Source organism: Cnephaeus nilssonii (assembly GCF_951640355.1).
Source record: "Cnephaeus nilssonii genome assembly, chromosome: 10".
NCBI lineage: Eukaryota > Metazoa > Chordata > Mammalia > Chiroptera > Vespertilionidae > Cnephaeus > Cnephaeus nilssonii.
In genome coordinates this window covers 75,642,939-75,650,802 of record NC_137081.1, presented here as the reverse complement: position 1 = coordinate 75,650,802, position 7,864 = coordinate 75,642,939, and the positions used below count along the sequence as shown (strand labels likewise).

Sequence of the window (7,864 nt, the reverse complement as noted above, 5' to 3'; positions counted from 1 at the left end):
AAGTTCATGTAATTCACTTGAGGTTTCATAGTAGAGCTGGGACTGGAGCTTCTACCGCTTGCTATATCCAAAGCCTGTGCTATTAATTGCTTATCATACTACCATTCGAACTAGACCCACCAAGGACTTTACCTGCCTTTTTCCTTAGAAAATGGGAACTGAATTATCTTCATTTCAAACCTCAGTCCTAGATGGAGAGACTGAGTGACACAGAGGTTAAAGTAACTCACCTGGAACTATAATGGTTCATAGAATTCATAAGGAATGAATAAGGAATTTTTTTTTTCTTATTGTAAAAGATAAGCTATGAGTCAAACGCCAACAGATTTAAGGACATGGGGGTGGTGATGGCAGAGACACTACCCAGAATCCAGCTACTCAGGTACCAATGTGTGTAATAATTTCTATTGGCATACGTGTGTATTTTAATATTACTTCTTAAAGGAACACGACTACAAACTGTGTTGCCCCACACAGTAGCCGTTAGTTCCATGTAGCTATTTAAGTATATATTAATTAAAGTAATTAAAATGTAACATTTAGTTCCTCAGCTCCATCAGCCACTCTGAAGTGCCAGCAGCAGATGCAGCACTTCCCCATCATCCCAGAAAAGTTCTATTGGCCAGTGCTGCTCCCTAACCTACCCTGACCACACTTCCTTCGTCTGCTCTTCTACAACTCCTTGAGAGAGTTGGCTCTACTTTGTTAGCCCCAACTCCCCACCTCCCTCTCTTTCTTCAGTCCATCCACTCCAGGCTTTTCATAGCAACCACTTCAATGAACCTCCTTGTCAAAGCCAGTGGCCAATGTCCTTACCGTGTTCTTCCTGTCAGCTGCATTGGATGCCATTGGTCACATTCCTCCTCTTATTTATTTATTTATTTATTTATTTATTTATTTATTTATTTATTTATTATTTATTGATCTATCTATTTACTTACTTATTTATTTATGTATTTATTTATTTTAGAAACTGTGTCTTTTCCATCAGACTTATTTCCATTTTGTTTAAGCGTTTATGGAAGAAGAGCTTAAGACCACTCAGTGGTTGTTCCTACCCATTCTGTGGCCTGAGCAGTGGGGACTGCAGACCAGTCTTCAGCGGCTGCTGAGGCTCCAGGCTTCAGTAGGAAACGGCTGGACAGGCACAGAGGGCACCTGCGCCTTCAGACCAGTCGGCAACATCAGGTTGTGCAGCAGTGAACTCGGCAGCTGGAGCAGTCCATTCACCCGGAGATTCCTCCTTGGTCACGGCCCCTGCTCTTCCTTTTCAATCTCTTCAGGGCTCTGTAGGAGTCGAACAGGCATGACCTCCCATAGTTCACGGGAGATGGTGTCACACATACACAGCACTTCCCGGGCCAGCCCACTGAGTGAGCCCCTTGCTGTTGCAAGGGCTGGCAATGTCCATGTAGCCAGAGGAGAGTCCGTGTTACACAGAACAATGGTGGGCAGGTTAGCATAAGACACCTCTGTGAGAGGCTGGTGGGCAGCCCTGGGGTCAGTAACCACCAGAGGTCTTGGCTCCCGGAAGGCTGCCTGGATCTGGTGAGTGAAGGTTCGAGGAGTGAAGTGGCAGCAGTAGGAGTGGCTCCAGTGGCAGCAGCCAACTTCAGCACAGCTCGCTGGCCAGTATCCCGGACGATATGACACTGACATCAGCAGGGTTTTCGATGGCAACAATGGCAGGAGCTGCCAGCAGAAGCTCCTCCCAGGTTCTCTTCAGATTTATGATGTAGATGCCATCCCTCTTCCTTTGTAGATGTACTCTTCCATCTGAAAGTCAAGGTTGGTGGGTTCCAGCTACAAGGAATTTGAGGACATGCCCCTCCTTTCATTTGCAGGACATCGAGGGCTCTGGACATGGTGAAAATTTCCCTTTAGGTGATGTGGGAACCGAGAACGATGCTGCATGGGCCCCTCTCTGGGCGGTGCGCAAAGGGCACTCTTCCTCTTCACACACTTTCTTCTCGGAGCTTCTGGAAACCACACTGCCTTGGTTCTCCTCCTACGTAAGTGGGGCACATGGCAGCCTCCTTTATTCCCTGTTCCTCCCAACAAGAAATGCTCATTGCAGAGTCCCTGGGGCTCGGCCCTCAGACCCCCTGTCAGGTAGCTGCATCTTCTCCACAGGTGATCTCAACAGCCAGAAAGCAGAAATCACGGCACATAGCCCCCCGGGCTTAGAGCCTTCGATGGCTTTCCATCGCACTCAGGGTAAAATCCAAAGTGCCTACTGTGGCCTTCAAGGTCCCCCTTGAGAGAGCCTGTGCCTAGCTCTCCCCTGTTCTGTCTGTGCTGGTTTCTCTCCGTCCTTGGCCAGGCCATTTGCTCCTGGCTCGGAGCTGTTGGATTAGACTGCTTTCTTTCATATCTTTCAATGACTATTCCTTGTCATCATCTGGGTTTTAACTCAAATTTCACCTCTCAGAAAAGCCATCCTTGACCACTCTAGATTCAGCAGCGCTCTCTATCACACACTTCTATATTCATGTCATTTATTAGTATCTGAACTTTCTTAATTTATGTTTTACAGTCTGTTTTCTGACATCAGCATATAAACTCTTGTTCACCACTCAGTACCTACCACAGTGGCGGGCACATAGTAGGTGCTTAGTTAAGCCTTCTTGACTTAAACTGTTTACTAACAATCTGGCCAGGAGTCCGAGTGGGGATATTAGGACACTAGGCAGGCTCCCTGGAGAATTAGTCAGTCAGATGCAGAGGAAGATCCAATTATGTTAGTGGGGTGCACAGCTCATTTGTTGAATGAGCTCTGCCCTTGGCCAGCTGGGCATGGCCAATGCTTTAAACTGATTTCCTTTGTATTCTGTGACTCTACCAATACCTTAAGAATGTAAATTTCCCTGAACCTGTTTGTTGATTTCCTCTCAAAGATGTTAACCCAACATCAGTATGGCTTTGGACAAACAATTCATGGACCTTCATGTCCCTATTCATACAGTAATTTGGTTTTTGATATAGAATTACTAATCTTTGAGTACTTTATTTCTAACTGTCTGATGCCACTTTAAAGAACCTCAGGCTGTGCTCTTTCTGAAAATGAATTAATTTAACAATAATTTGTAAAGGACTTTTAAAAAGTAATTTTACTTTTAGAACTTTATCTAAAGAAGTAGTCATAAATTTGAACAGAGATTCATTCACAATTATGCTCATCTTAGAATTATAAATAATAATTAAAAGGTCAGAAACAACTTAAATAATCAATAGTAAGAAAGGTTAAATAAATTCAGATACTTATATGTTTGAATATTATAATATTAGGATAAATTTTAATATGGAAATAAAAATGCCAACAACCATTGGAAATGCATATTTCTTAAAAATCTGATAATGAGGAAAACATTTTACAATTCAGTGTTAATTTTTTAATAATCTCAATCTATAAAATACATTTGTTCATGGGAAGGAAAGCTGAAGGAAATAAAAACATAACTTGTAATTATCTCTGAGTCATGAGATTAGTCTATTTTTATATTTGTCATTATTTTCTAAGTCAATGAATATGTAGTTCTTTTTGCAGCCAGTGAATTGCACTTTTTTTCCCTTTTTTTTTTCTTTATTACATACTAGAGGCCCGATGCACAGAAATTCATGCAAGAGTAGGCCTTCCTTCCCCCTGGCTGCTGGCACCGGCTTCCCTCCAGCACCCGGGACTCAGGCTGGCTTCCTTCTGTCCTGGCTTCATCAGGAAGGACATCCAGAATGACGTTTGGAAGGATGTCCGGCCTAATTAGCATATTACCCCTTTATTATTATAGCTGTATCGGTATTCCACCATGAATTGCACTTTCAGTCAAGAATGAATTCTAGTGCTATGAGTTTGGAGTCAGAAGTCTCAGATTTAGTACAATTTAGTTAGGCAAATATTTAATGACTGCTTTTTATGAGTCAGATGCTTGCCATGAGCTGGGAGTAAAACCAGGATGGGTAACCTGTCATTGAGGTAATCTCAGGCACTGTGGGAGCACAGGGAAGGAGAGGGTGTTTGGGAGGGAAGGATGGATGGGACATAGAGCTTCAGAAACCATGTCCTGAAGGTACTGGGTCCCAGTTCTTGTCCCACTTACTTGCTTGCTTGACCTTGGACCATTATTTAACCTCTCAGCCTTTCAGTTTCCCATCTGTAAAATGAAACCAACACTACCAGCTCTCTCTGCTAACCCAGGTTGTGATCTTTGCAGATCGGATGGAGACACTATAGGCATGCTTGTGGCACCTGACAAGTGCTCTCAGGGCGTAGGGACTTAACCTAAAGACGGCAGGAAGTGGAAGCCTTGATTTAATGATTAACAGAGCAGCAAGGCCCGGGGCCACTGGGATGACAATTCTCCTGTGTATTGGGCGAGGCTGCCACTTCTCCTTTACTCTGACCCTAGCAGTTATTTCGTAGTGCGTCATTGCTCAAAGGAGGTGCAGAAAAAGCTGCTATGGGGATAAAATGGGTCTCTGCAGGAGACTCTCAGCTTCCACATTGTAGTGTCCCCTCTGTCCTTCTCCTGACTTGGCTCTGGGGGTGACCTTCTGAAATCATCATGTTTTATGACTCAGAGGAAATGGTGCTGCAATTGAGGACCCAAATCCCTATTATTTTGAAACTAACAAGCCCAGGTACTGTCTGGAATTAGACCGGGATACTTGTGGGTCTAGTAGCCTTGATGTTCAGTTTACAACTGTTTAAGTCGGATTCTTTTGTGTCAGTGGCGTCTCCCAGTGGCCTCAGTCCCTGGGCCACCACACATTTCAGGACAAAAGGGAGAAGCTGAAGCTCCTCCTTGCACGGTCCGATCTCAGATCTCACACAGACCACAAAGCCACTAGAGATGGGATTTGGTGTGTCCCTAAAACAGTTTGTCTGCTGCTTCTGCTCTTCTTGTGGGCTAGTACCCGCCCTTTTCTTGCACAGAATAGCTGGTTTGTTTTCTCCCTCTGATCTTTTTCTTTTTTTAATCTCCTCTCTTCTTTTCTCTCCCTTTCATTGTTTTGTGTTTTTTTTTTTTGTTAATCCTCACCCAAGGATATTTTTCCATTGCTTTTAGAGAGAGTGGAAGGGAGAGGGAGAGACAAACACTGATGTGAGAGAGACACATGGATTGGTTGCCTCCTGCACGTACCCCAACCAGGGCCGGGGAACCTGCAACCAAGGTACATTCCCTTGATCACAATGGACCCTTCATTCTACGGGCCAATGCTCTAGCCTCTGAACCAAACTGGCTGGCACTCTCTCTTTCATTTTTGACAAATATTTGCTAAGAATCTATTATGCATCTGAGATTGTGTTGGGCACTGGGCTAAAACAGATTGAAAATGCCATCAAAAGTTTCAAATAAATGCTGTGGAACTTTTGGAGATCTGTGGCCACCAGGCAACATGATCAGGTAGGACTTCCTGGGTCTCTCAGGTACAGCTTCATGGAAAAGGATCTTCTCAGCTGAGTTTGATAGCAAAGCAGGAACCTGGATATCAGAGAGGAAGTGGAAATAGCCCGCACGAGGGCATGGAAGTGAGATGGTGGGATGTGCCCCCAGCAGGGTAGGGGGTGAAGTCCCAGAGCAGACAGAGGCTGGCCTGCCTTCCAAAACTTTTAACCCACTGGCTGAAGAATTTTGGCATAAAAAGATGACCATAGCAACATTAATACATGCAGTTCAAAAAAGGTCTTTCTTTTTAGTGACAGAAAATATTAATATTATAATTAGCAATATGCATTTTTTAAAAATAAAACCTGCTTTTTCTGTGTGATACCAAGTAAAAGCCATTTTATTATTGCAGTCCAATCCTTAAGTAGCTTCATTGTACCCTCCACAAGTGAACAAGTGCCTTGAGGACAGGGACTAGGTCTTATTTATTCTTCTAACCCTAATATGGTGCTTCACAAAAGTTTGTTGACCGACAGAGGGCATGTAGGCTGAAAAATCTGGGAATAAGAATAAAGTGGTATCAGTTCCATTTTCCAGGAAGATAAATTGAGACAAAGTGCATGAAAAAGCTTTGCTTAGCCTTTCTGCCAGTATTTGACAAATTTCTCTTCCGAATTTTGGTCTCATGGCCAGCTCTGCATGGCCTTGGCAGAGCAGGACCTGCCGTGTCTACCACATGGCTGCTCCCCTGCGGTGCCAAAGGATGAGGCCATTTGGAGACAATCACCTTCTGTCTCTGAGCTTTGACATCTGGAAGGTGGACGACCAACAGGCCTTGGCTGGGCCTCCTGGCCCTCAGCTTGCCGCATGTTGGTTGGAAGCCATTTTTTAGGAGAAAGCCACAGTGGCGAAGGCCACCTTCTGGACAAATAATTCTGGTCCAGGGGCACCAGATGCAATAGGGAGTGTGAGGCAATGAACAGATGAGCAAATGACTTTGTCTTAAAAGAAAATAAGATTTTGTCAGAGTTGTGGTTGTCCTTTGCTCAATAGATTGGTACTCTGTAGAGAAGCGACTGAGTATGATTTGGTTAGAATCCAATTTCAGTAATTAGTTCTACTCACAATAAGGCGTGTTAATAGGTCCCATGTTGGGCAGGCAGAATCCCCAGTCTCAGGTGCCAAGTACCAATTAATGAAATCAACATTCAGGTCCCACAGGTAAACCACCATTGTGTATCCATTGTCTTGGAGCTGTAGGTTGGCATTTCCCCCAGTGGCACAGGTCCTAGATATATAAAGGCTGTAAGCTCCAAGATGACAGGGGTCATGCCTGTTCTCTTCACCACTGTATTCTCAGTAGCCTCGCTCATCCCTAGCACCTATAATAGATGGCAAAAACACAGTGATTCTTCCCCTCCCTTTACCCTTGCTCTTTGTCACACGAGCAAGTTTGCAGTTCCTGGCCTTGGGACTTGCTTTGCCAAACAATGTGGCAGAAGCTACATAGTGTCAGTGGTGGGGCAGAACCTCAAGGGGCCTTGCACACTTCTGTGCTCCTTCTTGGGCCCTGCAGAGCCTCCATGGGAATGAGTTCAGGCTGGCCTGCTGGAGAGACACCGGGCCTGGTCAGTCTTATCACTCTAACTGACAACCAGCCAACCCCCAGAAGTATAGCTGCCTAGATGACCAGTGTCGGATCACAGATGCATGAGTGAGTCTAGCTGAGACGAGCTGGACCCAATCTAAAAGGAGTATGAACTAAAGAAATGTTGAGTGTTTAAGTCACTAAGTTTGGAGTGGTTATGCTCCAAAGCTAACGGATTAACCCAATGTACATTTGCTGAGAGATGGATGGATTATTGATTAGATGTCACTCAGTCTTAAATACCTTGCCCAGCCACTCTCATTTATATTATTGTTTTACTTTCTTCCTAACACCATAAGCAGAAGCAATTTGTTCACTTATTGGCTTGTTTATTTTCTATCTCCCTTTCCATCATGTAAAGCTTCATGAGGATAGGAAGGGATCTTGCCAATCTTACTTCAAATTCCTACAGCTTAGAACAGTTGAGAGCACACAGTGGGCTCTCAATAAATATGATTGAATGAAAGAGTGAATGGAATTAATTAATATCACTTATAGTGAAGCTAGAAGAGCAAAGAGTTTGAAAAGTGAATATCCCCCCTATTGGTTAAGGTGTCCTTTGCTCTTGGTGTGTTTTCCTTGTAGGAAAAGAAAAAAGTTTTCCTTGACCCCCTTAAGATCTCTGACTAGGTCTGAGAATTAAACTGGCAAAGACAGATTAACAGGAGAAAAGCATACACATTTTTATTTAATGCTAAGTTTTACATGACACGGGAGTCTTCATAAAAGAATGAGGACGTGCAGAAATGGTTGACCCTGAGTGTGTTTATGCTAGGTTTGATGAAAAGTAGACAACTGGGTAGGATGTGGGGCCAAGAATCTGAAGTGAGAA

The 7,864-nt window shown here is 43.9% G+C and overlaps 1 pseudogene across 1 annotated transcript; it reads right to left on the bottom strand.

Annotated features, from left to right (window-relative positions):
• Positions 1 to 1,031: 1,031 nt before the first annotated feature.
• LOC307105817 (small ribosomal subunit protein uS2-like) lies at positions 1,032 to 1,865 on the bottom strand (annotated as a pseudogene). Its single transcript has one exon. The product of its transcript is annotated as a small ribosomal subunit protein uS2-like (transcript).
• Between the last annotated feature and the right edge of the window lie 5,999 nt (positions 1,866 to 7,864).